Below are 22,653 nucleotides of genomic sequence, written 5' to 3' on the forward strand. Positions count from 1 at the left end.
CACATGTTTGAGACCCCTGCATTAGAAGAACTTGGTGCATGTTGTGATAAAAACCAATTTATGCTCACCCCTACTATGACTCAAATAATCCCTCCCAGCTCTCAAAAATACAACGTGCAAAAGGCCAACGAACTCTACCCAGCCACAAGGACAGGGGATCACTACACACAAAAGACCAGCTAATGACACCCATCAACCACAGGAACAGATAATCTCTTCTCCTTAGCACAACAACAACAACAACAACAACAACAACAACAACAACAACAACAACAACAACAACAACAACAATAATAATAATAATAATAATAATAATGTATTGTCATTGTAAGTATATATACCCATACAACGAAATTCACAGACACCCAGAGACCAGACACATGCACACACATAACATTCCCCAAACACTCCCCACCCACTAGAAGTCCCCCACTAAAAATACAAACTTCTACACCTCAGGCCAAGTAACACAGTCCAACTAATTATTCACTACTGGTGGTCTTTAAGCTCTTTATTAATTGCAATTATAGCTCTAGGATAAAAACTATTTAGAAAACGTGTGGTCCGAGTCTTAATTGTTCTATATCTTCTGCCAGACGGTAACAGTTCAAAAAAGTTATAAGCAGGATGGGAAGAGTCTCTCAGGATGCTATGTGACTTCCTCAGACAGCGGGATGTGAAGATGTCATCCAGGGTTGGTAGCTGGAGCCCGATGATATTCTGGGCAATTTTAATGGTTCTCTGTAGAGCTTTTTTGTCCGCTACAGAGCTACTCCCAAACCATGCCAGAATGCCATAGGTTAGGACAGTGGTTCTTAACGTGGGCGATAATGCCCCCCAGGGGGCGATTTCATTTTTCAGAGGGGTGGTAGAACGAAAAGGGGCGGTGTGGAGGCACTGGAGCAGAAGGGGGCGGTAGGGGGGCGCTGGAGCAAGCCAAACCTGTGAAGATGACTGCAGCCTTTTTACAGTGTGCATGAATATATATTTTCCTCCCATTTTAATTTAGTTTCAGACTTTTTGTCTTGAAACTTTTAGTTCCTGCATTTGTTTTTATGCCCTTTTTATATTTCTTTTTGCGTCTTAAAAGTAAGTTGCCACTACATCATTAAATGTTACTTTTTGGGGGGCATTTCATTTTCTTGGAATTTAATTTTGTTTTCAGGGGTCATTGGATTTAAGTGTCGTAAATAAATAAATAAATAAATAAATAAATAAATAAATAAATAAATAAATAAATAAATAAATAAATAAATAAATCATCACCGCAGGGAGGGGGGGCGATGATAACTTCCTCAATGGCTCAAGGGGGCGTTTCTTTCAAAAAGGTTAAGAACCACTGGGTTAGGACACTCTCAATGGTGCTACGATAGTAGGACAGAAGTAAATGCTGTGATAAATTTAACTTTCCGAGCATTCTCAGGAAATACAGCCTCTTCTGTGCCTTCTTTATTAGCATGTTGGCATTTATAGTCCATGAGAGGTCCTCTGAGATGTAAGTGCCCAGAAATTTAAAACTATCAACTCTCTCCACTTCAATACACCCAGAACAATAGACACGAATCACCCATCTACAAAAAAAGACAAAAGCCTATCTCACAGCCATAAATACTGCAGTCCCAAGCCAACTACACCAGAGCACAGGTTGCTGTCCTCTGAAGATGCCGGCCACAGAGACTGGCGAAATGTTAGGAAGAACAAACTTCAGAACACGGCCAAAGAGCCTGAAAAACTCAGAACAACCAATCCCTCTTTCATCTGAGAAACAAGTACTCATCTTGGAAATTTCAGGTTACCTGGATTGAATGAGATTAGTATTTTGCCCCCAAATAGTTATGTGTTACGTAATTTGGATCATGTGCTGACCTATAGGAAACATTGCCAAAACACAAAGCAAAAGGTCTCCAGGAGGAACAATACTCTTTCAGAGCTGCCAGGAACTACTTGAGGCACACAACCACAAAACTATAACTTGCTCCTATGCTGCTCCACAGACAAATACACCTGCCTCATGTGGCACAGTTCAGCCCATGCAAAACAGGTAGGTATAACACTCAGTGAAAGTTGTAGAATCATTACTGGATGCCTGACGGCAGCTCTTACTGATAAAAGCTGTTACCTATCAGGCATTGTAACCAGTGACGTACAGAGATTTATTTATTTTATTTGTTATTTATTTATATACCCCACCTATCTGAACTACCAGACCACTCTAGGAGGCTAGAGATGGGTAAAGATGGGTAGCAGCCCACAGTGAAAGAGTCAAAGTATCTACATCCAATGCACATCCACTGTTCATCTACTATCCCACCCATCCAAGGTTAAAATCATGGAAAAGCCTTTGCAGAACCTTTGTGAATCTTGAAGAAACAGCAGAGAATGCCAGGACTATCGTAATATGGAGAGAAAGAATTACCTCTTGCTTAAAATGGATTGAGCCTCAGGAAAGTCAAGCCCTCAGTTACCGAGAGAACGGAGTTATCTGGAAGTCGATGGGGTAGAGACCAGGGCTAACAGAGCTAAAATGAACCTAAGAAAATAGGGTGAGGTTGTTGGTGGTGTTTTTTTCTTTTTCTTTCACTAAGACAGTTCATTGTGCATGCGGAGAAGAACAAGCAATTTCACACATATGACAGCACACTCTACACCCCTCAGTATATACCACAGAAGATTTGGCATCAGTTGCCTCAAATGTTCTTGGTGTTGCCTGTTACTGGGGCAAAAGAATAATAATAATTTGATATGTTTATACATTTTACTGTGGTGCATCTGTCATGAAGAAAGAGGAAGGAAGGACAAAATAAGACAGGAGAAAGGCACACAGAATCATTAGATCTCATGTGAGATATATTTAATTCTTATTACACTAGGTATCTCGATTTGCATTTATAAGCATAAATCAGAATGTGCCGATTTTGTGCAAATTGACACCTGTTTCTTCTGTGATATGTTTCCTCTTTCTTGGTCGTATTTATGTGGCTTACTTAGTAAGTAGGACTCAGTCAAGGAAGTTTCTTGACTGCAACCCTAGAGAATCACAGCCAGGGAATACGTACTGACCTAGATAGCCCAGTGATCTTGACTTTGTTATATGACAGCTTTCTAAGGGACAAGCTACTACTGTATTAAAAAGAGGCTTGGTTCAGCAGTGGAAAATACTGCAGGTAAGACTTGAAATAAACTTTTAACTGCAGATTAATAATGTGGTTAGCTTACATAAATAACTATTTTGGATTAGAGACTTAGGCTTCATCATTAAGTCACACAACACCAATTTTTTAATAAAGCTTGTGTACTTAATGTATGTGTGCTTATATTCAGTCCCGTTTTTAAGTTGCAGCCAAGATTTTCACACAACTGGTACGTTCTGGATTCCAAGGCAAAAACTTCCTGGTTCCTATCTTACAAGGTGTCCTGTTAGTTCTTTTTGTGTTTCATGAAATATGATAAAGAAGGACCTCTACTTCTAAGATCTGTTCCAGCATCAGATTGCTACCTCCTCTCTAAATATTTGTCTGTTAATTCTATTTTGGGTCAGTATTTGTCCATTAATGTTTAACTTACCTTTTACCTGGTGTTTTGTTTGTGTCTCAGAGCCAGACTAAATATTGTGTGTGAAATTAATGACTTGGGAGAGAAATATTTAATCCTTTCTCTTCTCTCTTGCGGCCCACTCCAGGAAAAAAAAATCCTTTATATTAATATATCCAAATATGTCCTATATTAATTGTGTTGGTACTGACCTGACAGATGGCCGGCATGGGGGTAAAGAAATGGCTGGAACTCTCTGTCTTTCTTGCCCAGAACTTTTAACAAATGTACTAGAAGCACCGTGATCACAAATGTGTTTCCATCTTTGTCTAAATACGTACCTGTTCATTCTCACAAGACAGTTAGACAGTTCTTTCCATTCTTCCCATATCACCCTGACCACATTTTTAAAAAAATACATTATAGCATACTTTCTAAGAACTTTCCTGTAAAGCAGTGATCCTCAACCTTGGGCCTCCAGATGTTCTTGGACTTCAAGTCCCAGAAATCCTGGCCAGCAGAAGTGGTGGTGAAGGCTTCTGGGAGTTGTAGTCCAAGAATATCTGGAGGCCCAAGGTTGGGGACCACTGCTGTAAAGCACTGATTTTCTTCAGTGATACTGAAGAACCAGTACTTTGTTTTGCTGTGAATGCATGACCAATATCGGGCAGCGAATGAAAATTAGACTGTGAAAGTGCAAAGTCCAGATGCTGTTACGAACTCCTGTGGGACCTTGATCAAGCTCTTCTTTCTATCAGTCCCAGATCTCTATCTGCAAAAAAGGAGTTAAACATTTGTCAAGTTCCCCCTTTTCTGTCTAGTGGTGCAATTAGGCAATTCAAGACTCTGGAGTTTATGTTTTACAGAGGGAACCTCTTTGAATTTTAGTATGTATTAATCTGAACTGTGTCATAACTGCAGCTCTTTGGTTTATTCTGATGAGTAGACCTTTGGACTTCTGATCTCAAAGTCCTTCATTCATGGCATCACACCTTTGCCTGGCAATATAAAAAATAAAATGAAAGCTCATAATATCACAGTGTTTGTTTCTCTGCCCCAGTTGCAGATCTTTGGCCGTGAAGTGTGTCTGAGGAGGAAATGCATGATGTGAGGATGATAGGGCAAGAATTTGGTGACTGCACAGTACAGGAGAGATTAGGGGAAAGCGATATGAGACATAAACAGTAGTAAATTTGTATTAAATGTATACATCTTTAGTTGGCTATGGAAACAAAGGAAAGATAAGGAAGCACTTAAAAGCCTTTTAGTATATGAATGCATGCATCAGTCAATCGATAGTTAGAAGGTCACAATCAGATGCATCAGATGTGTGTGTCTCAACTCACCAATGAACGACTATGAAATAATATGAAAGATACTCACTGATATCAATGAAATTTGGCTCAAAGCCTGCACTAAGCATTCAGGAGACAATCAATTTTCTGCGGTTACCAAGACACAAGTACAAAACAATTATCAGATGTGTTTACTGCCAGTTAATTGTACAGCTGCTGAAGTACAAGCTCCAGCTCGCTAATCTATTTAAAAAAGAAAGCAAGAGAGAGAGAGAGAGAGAACAGAGCATGATGAAACAGCGCTCTTTTGTATGCAGATTAAATCCAAACCTCATATGCATCTTATGGAAGACTCATAATCATGGCTATCTGCTGGGTAGTGGAGGCCTGTTAGAGATTAAGAAAAAGGCATCAGGATTTATCACAAGTCTGTTAATTATTATCCAGTGTTATCATGTGAAAAATATTGATCTGGAGATAATTGTTAGATTATTATTTATGTACTGCCATGTTGTCCCCCCCCTCCTTTCAGTTTAGTCCCAAAGCAGCATACAGTAAAATCAATATCTACTACTGAAAACAATGTGAACTTCCATGAGTAAAATAACATCAAAGTCAGACCAAGGTCAGGGTACTGAAAACCTGCAGCGTCAAAGGCTTTTGCAAAGAAGTCATTCAGGTATATTTGAACTGCAACTCTCATCATCCGTAGCACAGCAATGGCAAGATGTGTGCAGTATTGATACCAAGATTATTCATCTGAAATCATAATAAGGTTGTGAATAAACCTGCTGGCTGTTTATGATAGTCCCAAGATTTCCAGAAGCAGGGCCACGGGTACCTTATGACCCGAACAGGGAGATGCCCCCTAATTTTGTGTTGAAGTGCCACCCCTGCTTTATCTGGTGACTCAAGCCATTTATATAATAAATCCCAGCGTTCAGTTGCTTTTTGTATTGGACAGTCTTTCAACACTTCTGATAGAATATCCGTTTCTGCTGCTTCCCATATCTTCTCAATGAGTTCATCTTGTTTCAGTATCTACAATTTCTTCCAGTTCTTAGCATAAAGAATACTGGCTGTAGTGACTATATATATAACTAGGTAGTTCTTTGTCTTATCTATATTGTCTTGGTATAATGCTCAGTAAAAACAATTCTGGGGTTAGTGGAACATTGCAAAGCAGTATTTTTTTATTTTTTTGCAACAGAGTATGTACTGCTTTGCAATGTTCCACTAACCCCAGAACTGCTATTCTACAAGTCCACTACATATAGTAAAAGTTTCCCTCTTGTGCTTCGCACTTCCAACAAACATTTGACACCTCTGTATAAATCATTTTTTCGGAGTCATATGCCACCTATAAAACATCTTATATATGTTTTCCTTAAAATTTACTGATTTTGTGAGCTTTATGTTATTTTTCCGTACAGTATTTGCAACCATTGATCAATATCAATATTATGTCCTATATTTTGTGCCCACCTAATCATACATTATTTTACCATCTCATCTTGCATTTTAGTTTCAAGCAAATAATCATACATTTTCTTAATTACTTTATCATTTGAGCCCAGCAGAAGTTTATCGAATATCGTTTGTTCTGTGTAAAAGCCGTCTATTTTATCTTTTCTATACCCAGATTCTACTTGTGCTCTGGACCACCAGTCTAGATATATGTTTTGTGTTTCTAACTCTTCTTTGGATCTTAACTCATAATAATTTTTAAATAAGCACCAGATAGTGCTTGAATAACATATCATTAAACAAAGATATAACTGTAAGTTGAAACCTGGAGGGCAATCAAATTGTAGAAAGGCAAAAAGTCGACTTGATATCGCAACATGAAGAGATTGGATGACAGTACATTTTGTGTTCTCCTTCCCCCTCTTTTGTTCCCCCATATCCCCCTCTATATTTTATACTCCTTACCTTATCTGAAGTTGTTAAAAATAAAAAATAAATTAAAAGAAGAAGAAGAAATGCCAACCCTGCTTGCTCCACAAGCTACCCAGGAACAGGACCATATCCAGGTTTTTTGCTAGATGGGATGACCATATTCTTAGGCTTGTTTTCAGTGAAATATATAGGCTATTTCCTTGGAAACAATATAAATATGACTGTGTGGACTATTCAAATGTAAGAACAGGGTATACTTTTATTAGACCTGTAAAAAAAAATGAAACAAACAGCTAGCTTTTTATATTAATCTATCTTCTTCAATCTGTGCACCAAGATTTTGTGAATTGTGGATTTTGTGAATTGTGATTTCGAACTCCACTCCAGGTAGCAATTGGTGGATTTCTCCTCCCAACTCTTAACTGTGGAGGATACTCTGAATGAGCACAGAGAGCACCACCACCTAGAAAAAAAACATGAACTGACCTTTGAGCCACCTTAAGAAGTGGTGCCCTTGGTGGAGCATCAGAACCGCTGGCCTTATACTCTCTGCACCCCTGAGTGCGAGCCCTTCCACAACAAAAAGAAACAAACTATGCAAAGTTGGAACACATTCTTTGGAAGAACAAAAGAATATTGTAATGTATTCTCTAAGGCTTTCATAGCTGGGATCCGATGGTTGTTATAGGTGCTTTGGACTGTCTGGCTATGTTCTGAAGGTTTTTCTTCCTAACGTTTTGCCAGTCTCTGTGGCTGGCATCTTCAGAGGACAGGAGTTAGAACTCTGTTTGTGTTCTGGTGTAGTGTGTGAGATAGTTGAATATTGATGGTTGTTGTAGGTCTTTTGGTCTGTTTGGTCATGTTCTTCAGGTTTTTCTTCCTAACATTTTGCCAGTCTCTGGCATCTTCAGAGGACAGGAGTTAGAACTCTGTCTGTGTTCTGGTGTAGTATGTGAGATAGTAGAGAATTTATAGCTGTGGGATCAGCTTTTTGTCCTTTTCAGAAGATTGAGTGATTATGGTGATCAGGGTCTTTTTTGTTATAGGTGTATTGTTGTGATAAGGGGGGGGAGATGATCTGTCACTGTGATTGATGGGTGTTGTTAGCTAGTCTTTTGTGTGCAGTGATCACTGTCCTTGTGGCTGGTTAGTTTGTTGACCTTTTGCAAGCTGTATTTTCCATTGCTGGGAGCCAGGCTTTGTTGAGTTTTGGACTTTCTTCTTGAAGCTCTGCTGGTGTTTGTGGATTTCAGTGGCTTCCCTGTGTAGTCTAACATAATGATTACTGGTGTTGTCCAGTTCCAGTACTTCAGTATTTTGAAATAGAATTTCATGTCCAGCTTGTTTCAGGGCATGTTCGGCTACTGCAGATTTTTCCAGTTGTTTTAGTCTGCAGTGTCTCTCATGTTCTTTGATTCTGGTGTGGATGCTGCATTTTGTGGTCCCAATGTATACCTGGCCACAACTGCAAGGCATCCAGTATACTCCAGCAGTGGTGAGGGGGTCCCTTTTGTCCTTTGCTGACCGTAACATTTGTTGTATTTTTGTGGTTGACCTGAATACTGTTTGTAGGTTGTGTTTTTTCAAAAGTTTCCCCATGTGGTCAGTGACCCCTTTGATGTATGGCAGAAATGCTTTATTTGTGGGTGGCTGTTTTTCCTCTTCAGTTTGGTGTTGTTTTCTTGGTTTGATGGCTCTTGTGGTTTCATTCTTAGAATAGCCATTTGCCTGTAGGGGACAATTCAGATGGTTGAATTTGGTGCTGAGAAATTGAGCTTCACAGCTCCAATTGACACGGTCTACCAGTGTTTTGATTATGCTTCCTTTTTGTCATGGGTGTTGGTTGGAGTTTATGTGTAGATACTGGTCTGTGTGCGTGAGTTTTCTGTAGACCTTGTGTCCCAATAGGAGGTCAGCTTTGCATATCACCATGACATCTAAGAAAGGGATTTGGCCCTCTTATTTCTTTTCCATGTTGAATTGTATAATTGGGTGGATACTATTGAGATGGTTTAGAAATTCTTGCAGTTCTTCTTCACCGTGAACCACAAAGGTGTCATCCACATATTGGAACCAGACTGTGGGTGCAAAGGGTCAGGGTCTGTTTTTAGAAACAACCAGAAAGCACACAAAAGACTAACGACACCCATCAATCACAGTGACAGATCATCTCCCCCCCCCTTATCACAACAATACACCTATAACAAAAAAGACCCTGATCACCATAATCACTCAATCTTCTGAAAAGGACAAAAAGCTGATCCCACAGCTATAAATTCTCTACTATCTCACATACTACACCAGAACACAGACAGAGTTCTAACTCCTGTCCTCTGAAGATGCTAGAGACTGGCAAAACGTTAGGAAGAAAAACCTGAAGAACATGACCAAACAGACCAAAAGACCTACAACAACCATCAATATTGTAATGCTTGGGATTACAAATTAATCACTCTCTTTCTATACCTTCTCTGAGAGGGAAGCCGTGCCAAGTGTCCACACAGAGGAGGGAAACATGCAGTACATGAACAGTAAGCTACTGTTCATGTACTGCAGTGGCTCAAAGTAGAAATTTTAAAAGAACACAATCAAAATACAAAATCAGTTCATCTATTAAAACAGATTATTGTTCGTTATCATAATCATTTATATACTTACACTTTTCTTTAAAAATGGAAAGTATGTTACAATTAAAATATATCAAAGTTAAAAATAAAACCAGTGTATAATTTAAAAATAAATCATGGCGTGACATTGCAATTCATTTCTATGCAGCTCTTAAATTTATAGGGGTTCCACATCTTCTGTTTCAAGCAGACACTGTAATTAATAGAGAAGATTAGTCAGCAGGATGCCTAAGCACCAAGGGTTCAGAGCTACTTGATGCAAAATAAAAACAAACAAACAAAAATTATAATTAATTTGCAGAATCCTGGCAAACTTTAGAGATGAAGTCTCCTTTGGACTTCTTTTTAAAGTCAATTGTTTCGTGAGGGTATAGAGTTGCTATGATCCTGCTTCCCTTTTACCTCTGCCAAAATGGCAAATACTGTATGTCTGGCAGCAACAGCAGCAGCACCCAGCAATTGTCTGGATCCTTTCATGCTGATGCCAGGCACTTTTTAAAATTATGTTTGAACAAAGCAGTGCCAGTGCAGACAGCTGCACTGAATGCATCTTCCCTCACCTAATGCCTTCAGGCCCTGATGGTAATAGGACTGTGGTGTGTCAAGGGTCAGAAGCATATGGGAGAAAGGAAAGTACAGTATAGCTAATTTAAAGCTGTGCAATCCAGTATTTCTCCTTTCAGGACTAGATCCTTGAAAGGCAGTGGGGGTGGGGGGTGGAATGTGCCAGCCAGAGTGAGATTCCTTTTTTCTTCCAAAGACTTAAGATTGAAAGAAAAGGTTACAGGCTGGGTGATAGCACAGCCCTGTTGTTGTTTTTCCTGCCACTGCTTGCTTACACCACCTTGTACGTTTGCTTGGTAAAACACTAATAAGCTCTTCCTTGGCAGAATCTAACATAGAGGGAAGCACCTCAATATTCTGATTAAAATAGGTATGCAAAGAATAAAAAATAGAAAAAACCTTTAAGAAATGGCAGCCTGAATAAGATACACATTGGCTGAAACCTAGTAGCAAGTTCCAACTAGAGTAGATCCATTGAATCAACAGGGATTTGGTGAGTCAGCTCCTTCATAACCTCAATTGATTCAATGGGCCTACTCTAGTTGAGACTTACTACTGGGTTTCAGTCATTGTCATGATGTTTGAATAGAGGCGTCGGCCACCTGCATCAACGCTGTGGCTGCTACTCTGTGACTCCCTGCCACCTGCCAACTGCTCTGCATGCCCTTACTCTGCGGGAAAGGGCAGTTCTACAGGCTTCAGGCAGGCTCTTTGGAGATCCCTTCCAGTCAAGTGAACAAGAAAGCTTTCAAGCACTCACCGTTGTTATTGGAAGTATAAAAGAATTTGGTTTAAGGAATATTGTTGCAGATTTTTATAGACCATAGATTTGTTTAATCTCCTGACAAACTCATTGCTTACCCTTGCCTAGACACCAAGGAAATCCTGTTGAAATTTAAGGAAAAACTGCTGAAGATTGCAGAAGCCAGAATATTCTGCCGCCTTCTTTGATTAATTTATTATGTGATTCCTTGTCTATGTTCTTTTCTTTCAGGTAAGAACTTTCAGGTAAGAACTTCTTTCAGGTAAGTGGCATCCATTGTATCCCTATGAGGTGCCCCATCCAGATAATCACCAGAGTACTTAGCCTCAGTCATGGTTGCTGCACTACGTGCCTTCAGGCCAGGAAGCACATTAAGTAATCATCATAATCTATGTGAAACAGGATGCATTAAGTGTTGTTTTTGCCAATAAAAACAGTGGTAGCTGTCTTGGCAAAAAGTGAGTAGTTCCAAAGTCAGTGCTGAGATGATATCTTTATAGATTAACCAAAAAGCACAAAAAATGTGTAGAGATTTTATATCTTGCTTTTGAGAATATTACTGCATCTGTTCATCAGGCAAGATCTTAAAAGCAAAGGACAAATGAGTGATCCTATGCAATGTATTGTAAGTTTCTCAGTGGCTTTTCCTCCTCTGACACAGTAATAACAACTACTTGGAAGAAGCCTGAGGGCACGATCCTTATCCAAAACAATACCATCTGGAGCAACACACCTGAATATGGTTATCCTGCTAGGTGCTTAATAATGCTTTTAAAATATCAGTGAGCTCTTTAATCTCCATGTTCAGTCTGCTGTCTTTCAATAACCCCTGCGTCTAACCCCTCTCATTTATGTTCATCTTCAAGAAAAACTTATGGATCTAAAAACTGAACCAGAGTGATCTTCCACCACCTCAAGATACAGCCTACTTTCTATTGATTTGTTTAAACATATTTTAAAACCAGCCTTCCAGGGCATGCTATCCCCACATGGTGGTTTACAAGATTATAAAATGTGAAAATGCAATTGCAGGCATAACAAAGGTCTTCCTGGTAAATTGGCTGGTGCATTCTGTGGATCCCCTGCTGATCCTCACCACAGTACGGTCTGGGAAGTTTGGAAGGCTTGATTGTCTCGCATTCTATATCGCTAACTTCAAAGTGAATACTGCAAATGCAATTAGTTTGCAAGGGTTTGTATTTTTAAGAACATGTCCCTTGAGTACAATACACCAAAAAAGCCCAAGTTCAGGAGCTGCTTGAAGGATCTCTCAAACCTCTCTCTAAGGTCCAGGCCTCATTCCTGGAACTCTTTTTTTTTCTTTCTAAAAGAGCAAACAACCTTCCTTAAGTATTCCCCACCTATTGGACCAAACCAATTTGTTCACAGGGATTCCAGCAACAACAATATCCGGTGCTTCCCTGAATTTCCCACACTGAGCCGTGGCTGCAGTGGTTCCTTTCGTCTGGCTGTTCTGCCCACTCTCACAGACTTCAAATTTAAACATTCCAAGGCTGACTATTCAGTAGTGGATAGGTGGTTTTGAGGATCGTTTGCTTCCTAGCCATTAGTCACTCTCACTGGCATCACTGCTTCTAATATTAACAATGCTGGAGCAAGCACTCTAGCTATCTGAGATGGGAAGCAAAGCATCGCTGCTGCTCACACCCTTACATGCTGTCATGGTGCCACACCTACACACTCCTTGTCAATAGACAATGACAAGGAGGTGAGTGGCAGTTTTATTGACACTTCCTTTCTCCCAGCTGCCCCCCTGCCTCTGCAGTGCAGCCACTTCTCACCAACAATGCTGTGGCGATCACCCTGCTTTGGCTCAAGTAGTCGGTTATTTTCATATACCAATGAGAGCTGTTGGGAGGTGGAGCCAGAGAAACCAGAAGGGAGGGGTGAGTCAGAGAAGAGCAGTAAGGAGTTAGTCAGGGGGACAGTTAGAGAAAGATTGTGAGAGAATCTGACATGATAAGTCAGCTAGTTAGAGTCAGAGATGAGAGTCTGAAGTAGAAGTTTGTCTGTGAGAGTTAGAGAGAGGGGCAGAGTTAAGCGTTAAAGAGGGTTAAGAGTGAAATAAGTTATTATTAAACTACCGAATACTTTAAGTCTTTGAAGAACCTGTTTATGTGATCTGTAACCAATAAACCTGTTTTGTTCAATGTTAGTCTCAGCATGGACCTCACTCTTTCTAATTAAAGGTTGTTGACAGAGGTCAACTGGTAGCAGCTCGTGGGCCTCAGGCTCATGGAATAACCTGGGGACACGGAGTGGCACATCACAAATGCGCTAATCTCTGCGGCCTTGAGGGTCCAAGGCATTATGGGAAGGGATAGCTAAAGGAGCCACATGGCACAGGCCCTGTGTGCCTGGCTAGCTGAGGCACAGCCATGCTGTGGAGAAGGGCAGGCGGTGGCAGTTAGAGAAGAGGCAGTGGTTAGCTCAGGCAACAGAGACTGGAAGCCGTGGTAGCTATGCCACCTCCACACATCTCTAATACAGTGGTGCCTGCGGCAACCACTTCACCATGCCTGATTGCTGGGCCAAAACATTATGCACAAGGAGAAAAGTATATCTGACAAGACTGATGTGGGAAGAGCCCTGAGGACAGCATAAGTACAAAACAAGATTTTTTTAAAAAGCCTGAACTAACATACACACCATGAAAAGCAGCTAATTATAACTCAACAGCATAGACAAGGGAAAAAATCCCATAAATAGCTAGATGGGGGAGAGTAGAGATTGAAGTGGCTGGAAAAAACCATGAAATTGTATGGGAGAGAGACTAGAACACAGCAAGTGGACAAGGGAGGGAATGAAAACTCCCAGAGATCTAAGCTGACAGAGCCTTCACATTGTTTGCATAGATCATGTCTTGATTCATACTGTGAGGAAGGGGGGAAAAGAGAGTGGCTAGGATTCTGAGCATATGCTTATCACATTGCAGCATATTGTTGCAAGGACTCACTCACCACAACCGTTTGGATAAATGTAGCTGGATTCCTCTGGATGATGACTCATTCCTCAGTTCATTGGCTAGATAGCTGAATGGTAAATGTACTTTTGCCATGTTTAGTTTTGTTTTCCCCAGCTTATTATGTGCATATATATGGTTATTACTAAACCATTATGTGCAATGGTTAAGTAGAATTTGATAATAGTAGTGGTTGTGGGATGCAGAAAGAAGAAAATTATTTTATGGATAGCCAAGGCATATTCTTCATGCAGCTACCGATCGCAAGGAATCCAAAATGGCCTGCATCGCTTATTAATGTTGGTATGTTTCAAGAAACAAACCTCTGGTCTTACCTTCTAAAAAAAGAGTTAGCCCATCCATAACATCTGGCCCTCGAGCCAGAGCCTACAAATAATATCAAGGACTATTCTTCCACACACCATATTTGGGTGTATGGCTGAGGAAAGTTACTTTTTTGAACAACAGCCCCCAGGATCTCCTAGCCAGCATGCTGGTGAGGGGATTTTAGGAGTTGTATTCCAAAAGAGTAACTTTTACAATCTGTGGAGATTATTTCACCAGGCAGGCTACCAAACAAAGGAATCCAAATACTTAGTTTAATTTGAAAGTCAAGGTCCAGGTAGAAACCGCAATAGGCCGAGCATAAGGAGAAAAGTAGCCACAGGCAAACAGGTGTACAACTGGTGCTGTCTGTCTCTGATGAGCCTCCATTTTGATGAGAACAGTTCACCACATATAGTATAAGGAATTTCAAATTTGCATGTAAGCATCCCACGTGGAATGTGAACTGTATGTAATCTATATTGCTATGACAAGTTGTAATACCCTTGGCATTAAAAAGGGAAATACTTCGGCATGCCTGCAGTCATTAATTATGTTGTCTCTGCTGTATATCCAAGCTGTATAGCATTCCTAACTTACCAGAGCTACTCAGAAGCCCGACTGGTGATTTGAGATATTCATTACCATGTTGTTCCTGTTGGCTGTCTATAGCCTGGAATTAATTTAGCCACCAATCATTGTCATTGTTTACAGAACAATGCTTCCTGGGAAGGGAAACAAATATCAACAAGGATCTGCATACTTGCCAGGTGTGAAATGCTGCACTCTGAACAAACAATTTGCACCCAGGAAATAAACTGTCTCTTTGTTTTTGGGCCACGCATGAAAGTAAAGTGGAAGTGATAGCTGGACCATAAAGAAAGCTGACCACCGAAGAATTGATGCCTTTGAATTGTGGTGCTGGAGGAGGCTCTTGAGAGTCCCCTGGACTACAAGGAGAACAAACCTATCCATTCTAAAGGAAATCAACCCTGAGTGCTCACTGGAAGGACAGATCCTGAAGCTGAGGCTCCAATACTTTGGCCATCTCATGAGAAGAGAAGACTCCCTGGAAAAGACTCTGATGTTGGGAAAGTGTGAAGGCAAGAGGAGAAGGGGATGACAGAGGACGACGCCGGGAGGCAGTGGAAGACAGGAGGGCCTGGCATGCTCTGGTCAATGGGGTCACAAAGAGTTGGACATGACTTAATGACTAAACAACAAACAACAATGAAAGTAAAAATATTTGCCATGTAGTCCCACTTATGTCTAAGGAAGTGGACTTAATCCATGAAAGCTTGTATTGAAAAACAGCAGTTAGTTTTTAAGGTGTCACAATGTTTTCGTCTTCCTTATTTTTATTTTTGGCCTGCTATGCTGCAGTCATTAAGCACAGGATGTAGTCATCCTTCCTTCTCCTTTCTCTTCTCCAAGTCACCTGTTCGAACAGGCACCTTAGGTAACATTCCCAGGCTGGGGTAGGGGCTTCTGGATGTGTCCCTGCAGCTGCACAAAAAGAGTACCTGTTCCTGTACAGATTAAGAGGCCTGTGGCTGTTATTAATTTGTAGGCCTGTTTTTAAACAATTGCAAAACACAGGCGTGATGGGCGAAGGGCCGACCTAGATTCTTTTGAGAGACAACCAGCGGGATTGTGACCAATCTTAGCTACAATGACATTTTTTAAAATGTTTTGTTATTCTGAGAAAGGACAAAATATTGTATATATATTTTTTGTTCTGATGAAAATAAACATGTAACAACTTGTATCTGAAGGATATTTTTTGTATACAAGTGAGTAGGGGTGTGTGAATGACAGCTGATTTGATCTGTATCTATATTTGCTATGCAAATTGCAGCCAACCCATCCGGAACTGGTTTGAAGGTGGCCTGAACATCTTTTAAATTTGATGCATGAAAGTATTTGTATATTTCCAGACTCAGGGGAGACCATGAATGGGAGGGGGGTTATGACCCGGGTTGAGGAGACTACGCAGCCACACATATTTTTTGAACTTGATGGACCTTCAGGAGCATTATTTAGGTAATGCTATCAGTTTCCTTCCTTCCTCCTTACCTCTCCCAGTAACCATGGAATTTATTCCTTGTCCTTTTCACGTATTCCCTCATCATCATTTGGGCACCATGGCCCCACTGGTACTCATCGCTTGATCCTCTGAAAGGAAAGCTTCTGATAAGAAGGCATTTGGAAAGGCTGTTCCGTGGCACAGAGAAAAAAGGCCAGTATGACGCCTGTATTTGTGGGATCAGTATCTGCGATTTCACTTGTCCACCGTCTGAAAACATTAAGAGCCAGAGACCGTGTTATTAATACTTGTTAATGAAGAAACCCTCTAGTGGCCAGTTCTGGTAATACATGTGAAAATAATTTTTCTGTTCCTCCACCCCTTTTACCATTGCTATATATATATATACACACACATACACACACACACACACAGAGTATATACAGTATATACAGTATATACATACATATATACATATATACATATATACATATATATATATATATATATATATATATATATATATATATATATATATATATATATATATATATATATATATATATATATATACACACACACACAGTGGTGCCTCGCTTAACGATTGCCTCGTTTAGCAATGAATTCGCATAACGATGTGTTTTTTTAGAAAATAATATGCATCGCATAACGATGTTTCCTATGGGCGATTTTTGCTTAGCGAAGTTTGGGACCATGCTTCGCATAACGAATGCTATTTTAGGTCCCCTGCTTCACTTAACGATGTTTTTGTTCCAATTAAAAAAGTGTCTTAGAAGGGTCAAAAACAGTTCTAAATGCTTGGATTCGTTAGAGGACCCCTTAAGTCATGTGCAAACCTGATTTGGCTTTGATCTGACTTTTCGTTAATTTTTGTGAATTTTTTTTTTGGCCCATAGGAACCAATGGACCTGTCAAAATCTGACAGCTCCATGCTTTCCTATGGGGGAGAAAACAATTTACAAAAAATTAACGAAAGTTCAGATGAAAGCCAAATCAGGTTTGCACACAACTTAGGGGGTCCTCTAACGAACCCAAGAATTTAGAACAGTTGCTGAGTCTTCACTAATTTTTTGTGATTTTTTTCTTCCCCCATAGGAAATAATGGAGCTGTCAGATTTTGACAGCTGTCAAAAGTTGGGGGGGAAAAAATCACCATAAATTAATGAAAAGTCAGATCAAAGCCAAATTAACTTTTGCATCCGTTTTAGAGGGTGCAGAAGCTAATCCAAGCATTTAAAACCATTTTTGACCCTTTTATGACACACTTAATTTTGCAAAAATTGACTTCGCAAAGCCATTAAAATGTATTGAGTCAGCTTCAATACATTCCAATGGAGGATACATTGTTTCGCTTAGCGATGTTTCCTATGGGTTTTTTCACTTAACAACGGCAATCCGTTCCAATTGGAACGGATTAACCGGTTTCCAATGCATTCCTATGGGAAATGGTGTTTTTGGGCCACACAGTTAGTTTTGCTGTTATCTGTGTTTTTCAGTATCAGTGGTGTGTCTTGAAACCAATCTCCAGTGGATATGGGGGTCCTACTGTATTACTCCTTTCCACTCAGGCAGAGGTGTCTTCTGTGACACTCTTGCAGTCAACCGAACCGTAAAGGGCAAGCGAGGAGAAGGACAGCAGAAAAATGCATTTGGATGTATGGAAGATATCTTTTAGTGTCTCTAATGTTCTGGCTTGGCCAAGTATGTCCACTGCCTAGCCCAAATCAGGAACATAAAACTCAGTTACCCACAGTGAGGACAAATATGGTTAAGTAAATAAAAGCCAGCAGCAGGTGCTAAATTAAAAAAAAGAAAGAAAGAAAAAAGGAAAAGGAAAACAATAGGAGTGAAGGAGAATAGATAAGCGAAAGAAAATAGGTAAGAGAAAAAAAATCTCTAGCCCTGCTTTGACCTCTTGAATCATCAATACCTTCACAAGAGAATCAGTGATCCATCCCACGTTCTCACACATACTTAATTCTTCTTGTAATGAAGACTCAGTGTAGCACTACCTGAGAAGGATGAAAATCCTAGAACATGGACAGTCTGGTAAGCAATGTAGCACATCCTTTGTGTTGCACACTTTTTATCTCTTATGTGTTAGTTGTTATTCTCCTTCTTTTTCATTTCCCTTTTAACTTAGGCTAGTTTTAGGCAGGAGTTCTCTTGTTGCTACAAACTGAATTTTCTGACTCCTCATTCAGCAGTAACTATTAGGGTAGCCTGCCAAGATCATTGAGACCATGTGTGGTGCCCTGCCACCTGCGTGTTCCTGGACAAGCTGCAGAGTCCCGGAGTGGGACTGCTAAACCATCTATGGGTATTTTATGCATTAAAAAAAACCTTCAAGAGTTCCCATAAGTCAGAATTGACTTCACAGGACATGATAATGATGATTACTATTACGATTATTGTTATTATTATCTGCTGCTGAAAATGTCTGTAGTTGTCTACACAGGAAATTATACCATTGCAAGAGCCCACACTGCACAACATTTTCACCAGGATCACAGCCTCCCACGGTAGCATTTCTGCTCTGTTCCTGACCCTTACCCTTCTTTTCTCCCCTTCTGATGAGGACTATGAAAAAGGATCAGAAATACTTGTGGTTACCTTTACATGCACTTAGTGTGTGTGTGTGTGGGGGGGGTGGAGTCCAATTTAATCATGCCAACCCCAACACAAACAGCATAGCATATTGTTGTATAGTCATACCCCCAGTCACTTCAGGCTTTATGCATTCTGTCTCAACCACTGAACATTTTCGGTGGGAAAAGGGAAGATTTGGTTTTTATAGTATAAGGCATAATATTAAGGTAACGTCCTTTTAACCTGCTGCCATCCAGATGTGAAGCAACAACTCTCGTCAGCCCAAGCCAGCATGGATGTTAGCCATACTAACTGGGGCTTATGGGAGTTGTAATCTGAATGGCTGTGGAGGTCTGTACTAGAAGGATTATTGATCTGATCTCTTCTATGCGGTTAGCAAGACTTGCTTTACTTTAGAAATGAATTGTTTAGCATATAATTTATGCTGAAAAGCCTCTTATGTTAAGTTTTACTTAATTATGTACAGCTGACTTCAAAGTCAAAATCCCTCAGGGATATTGAACCTAAAATACCCTAAGGTCCATACAGTCACTTTCCTTTCCTGAGAATCTCAAGCAAGTGCCCTGGGAGATGATAAGAGGCAGTGATGATCTGTAATGACGTCCCTTGGGGCAACTGTTGCTGGAGGTTTACAGCTACGAGAGCTCATTTTGAACCAGAGGTTTGCTCCATTCCTGAACCTTCCTGTAGGCCTCCCTGGTGTCCCTAACATGGTGCCCCAGAGTCACCCTTAGAAAACACTGAGCAGTTGAGACCTTCTGCTTCATTTTGAAACATGTGCCGTCAGCCCCCCAAAGGAACAGGTTCACTCGGGGAGGGAATCATCCTTCGGTCCTAGTATATGTAGGAAGAGCAGCCTGAAGGATTAGAGGCAGAGCACGACAGATATCACCAAAAGGATGACATCTCCTCCTCCCCACAAATAGAAGGACAAAAGAGAGGAATTATTTGCATAAAATGGCTTATGTTAATTTATATGCAAAGGGCAAAATTAGAAATTATTTTAATAATTTAAACAGAATTAGGATGCATCACACTCTTGTGGGGCAGACTATAAACAGGTGGCATGTCTGCCTGTTGCTGACCATACATGGACAACCTCTGGGTCTATGTTGGTCGATAGCAAGGGGACCTATTGGACAAATCCCAGTTTGTCCAGCAGCTCAGGGGCTGAATCTTGCCAAAGATGTGTGTTTGCGGGTGTGTTGTGGGGGAGTTACCAAAGCACAGCTGAAGTGAAATTATTTTAAGAGATGTGGATTTTTATAGTGCAATTTGGCGATGGATCCCTGTAAGCCCTGTTCTCTTTCAAAATAAACCATGGCCAATTTTGACAGAATTTTTGCCCCATATGAAATAACTCAGTGTGTGACACTCTTCGTGGGATATTATATTCCTGCTGAGAAACAAGTAAGATAACAACCAAAAAAAGAGACAGAAACATTGTTGAAAATATAACCTTCATTTGGTAGATGTTCAAGCTGGAGGCACATGTCCAAGCTAATCAGGGACTTAATTACATATATCCAAGTGCAGTAGCTATCAATATAAATTACTGCTTTCTCCTCAGCGTGATAATTGCTCATCTTAGAACTTGATAGTGGATTATTTGAGAGTCGCAATGACATTGGGCACAGTCTGGTCAAAGTTAAGCACATGTAAGCTCCATTGGTTTCAACAAGAGAATGTTAATGATGTGTTCAACTCTTCATTGAACTAATTGGAACTTAAAAAGTCACTTTAATGTTGGCTGTTCCCAGTGAAGTCATCATTACTCACCACCAGATACATTGGTTGCAAACATGAAACCTCTTATTCAGAAATCCAGCCTCTGGTTCCATCCTGCAGCAAAAATGAAATGTAAATGTTATTTGTTCATCAGGGATTTCCACTAAATACATTCAGTTCCACAAAGCTGTGCTAAGGCAAAGGCTGCTAGCCAAGCACACTTCACTGACCGGATAAGCGAAGCTTCAGATCAGCAGGCGGAACTTTTCCGTATAGTCCGTGACCTATTCGGAATTGGCCTAGGTCAGTGATGGCTAACCTTTTTGAGCCCGAGTGCCCAAACAGCAACACAAAAAACCAAATTATTTCTTTTGAAGTGCCAACACTGCAATTAAATCTGAATACTAATGTTTTAGTCAGTACAGTTGTCTGAATTAATCATCACCTTTTGTCTTCAAAATCTAACAAAAGTTTCAAGGATACAAACTCTTTTTTATTCAAAAATAACCATTAACTCTAGTAAATGGAAACAAATATTAAAGTAATACAAGCCTGGTAATTTATACAAACTTTTAAAATAATTATATGCATGGATTTTTGATAAGGGATACTCAAGTTGGCATGCTTTTGCACAACGTGATTTTTTTATGTTGTATGCATGCTGATAATTTGTCAAACCTTGGCCCATACGCTGCTAGTTTGAGAGCAACACATGCAGCACCCAGACAACCCAGATAATGTGGCTGCTGACCTTGAGCCAGACACCCTGGAGAGTGAAGTCAAGTGGGCCTTAGAAAGCTTGGCTAAAACAAGGCCAGTGGAGGTGATGGAATTCCAGTTGAACTATTTAAAATCTTAGAAGATGACGCTGTTAGGGTGCTACACTCAATATGCAAGCAAGTTTGGAAAACTCAGCCGTGGCCAGAGGACTGGAAAAGATCAATCTACATCCCAATCCCAAAGAAAGGCAGTGCCAAAGAATGCTCCAACTACAATTCCACTCATTTCACACTCTAGCAAGGTTATGCTCAAAATCCTACAACGTAGGCTTCAGACTGAGAACGTGGACTGAGAACTCCCAGAAGTACAAGCTGGATTTTGAACGGGCAAAGGAACTAGATACCAAATTGCGAACATGCGCTGGATTATGGAGAAAGCCAGAGAGTTCCAGAAAAACATCTACTTCTGCTTCATTGACTATGCAAAAGCCTTTGACTATATCGACTACAGCAAAGTATGGCAAGTTCTTAAACAAATGGGAATGCCTGACCACCTTATCTATCGCCTGAGAAATCTATACATGGGACAGGAAGCAATAGTTAGAACTGGAGATGGAACAACTGATTGGTTCAAAATTGGGAAAGGAGTACGACAAGGCTGTATATTATCCCCCACCTTATTTAACATTATATGCAGAATACATCATGTGAAAGGCAGGACTGGATGAATCCCAAGCAGGAATTAAGATTGCCGGAAGAAATATCAACAACCTCCGATATGCAGATGATACCAGTCTGATGAGGAGGAATTAAAGAACCTCTTAATGAGGGTGAAAGAGGAGAGCACCAAAAATGGTCTAAAGCTCAACATCAAAAAAACTAAGATCATGGCCACTGGTCCCATCACCTCCTGCCAAATCGAAGGGGAAGATATGGAGGCAGTGACAGATTTCACTTTCTTGGGCTCCATGATCACTGCAGATGGTGACAGCAGCCACGAAATTAAAAAACGCCTGCTTCTTGGGAGGAAAGCGATGACAAACCTAGACAGCATCTTCAAAAGCAGAGACATCACCTTGCCGACAAAGGTACACATAGTCAAAGCTATGGCTTTTCCAGTAGAGATGTATGGAAGTGAAAGGCGGCTGACCACCGAGGAATTGATGCCTTTGAATTGTGGTGCTGAAGGAGACTCTTGACAGTTCCCTGGACTGCAAAGAGAACAAACCTATCAATTCTAAAGGAACTCAACCGCGAGTGCTCATTGGAAGGACAGATCCTGAAGCTGAGGCTCCAGTACTTTGGCCATCTCATGAGAAGAGAAGACTCCTTGGAAAAGACCTTGATGTTGGGAAAGTGTGAAGGCAAGAGGAGAAGGGGACGACCGAGGATGAGATGGTTGGACAGTGTCATCGAAGCGACCAACATGAATTTGACACAATTCCGGGAGGCGGTGGAAGATAGGAGGGCCTGGCGTGCTCTGATCCATGGGGTCACAAAGAGTCGGACATGACTTAACGACTAAACAAAAACATTTATAAAGCTTATTAAGTACATTGAAAT

The 22,653-nt window shown here is 40.5% G+C and overlaps 1 long non-coding RNA gene across 1 annotated transcript in view; it reads left to right on the forward strand.

The window, feature by feature from the left end:
• The window catches only part of LOC144585776 (uncharacterized), a 78,851-nt gene extending 77,304 nt beyond the window's left edge, over positions 1–1,547 (forward strand). Inside the window, exon 2 of the long non-coding RNA XR_013540321.1 lies at positions 972–1,547. This is a non-coding gene — a long non-coding RNA (uncharacterized LOC144585776). The remainder of the gene's footprint in view (positions 1–971) is intronic.
• The last annotated feature ends 21,106 nt before the right edge of the window (positions 1,548–22,653 follow it).

The sequence above is a fragment of the Pogona vitticeps genome, chromosome 1 (genome assembly GCF_051106095.1).
Source record: "Pogona vitticeps strain Pit_001003342236 chromosome 1, PviZW2.1, whole genome shotgun sequence".
Lineage (NCBI taxonomy): Eukaryota > Metazoa > Chordata > Lepidosauria > Squamata > Agamidae > Pogona > Pogona vitticeps.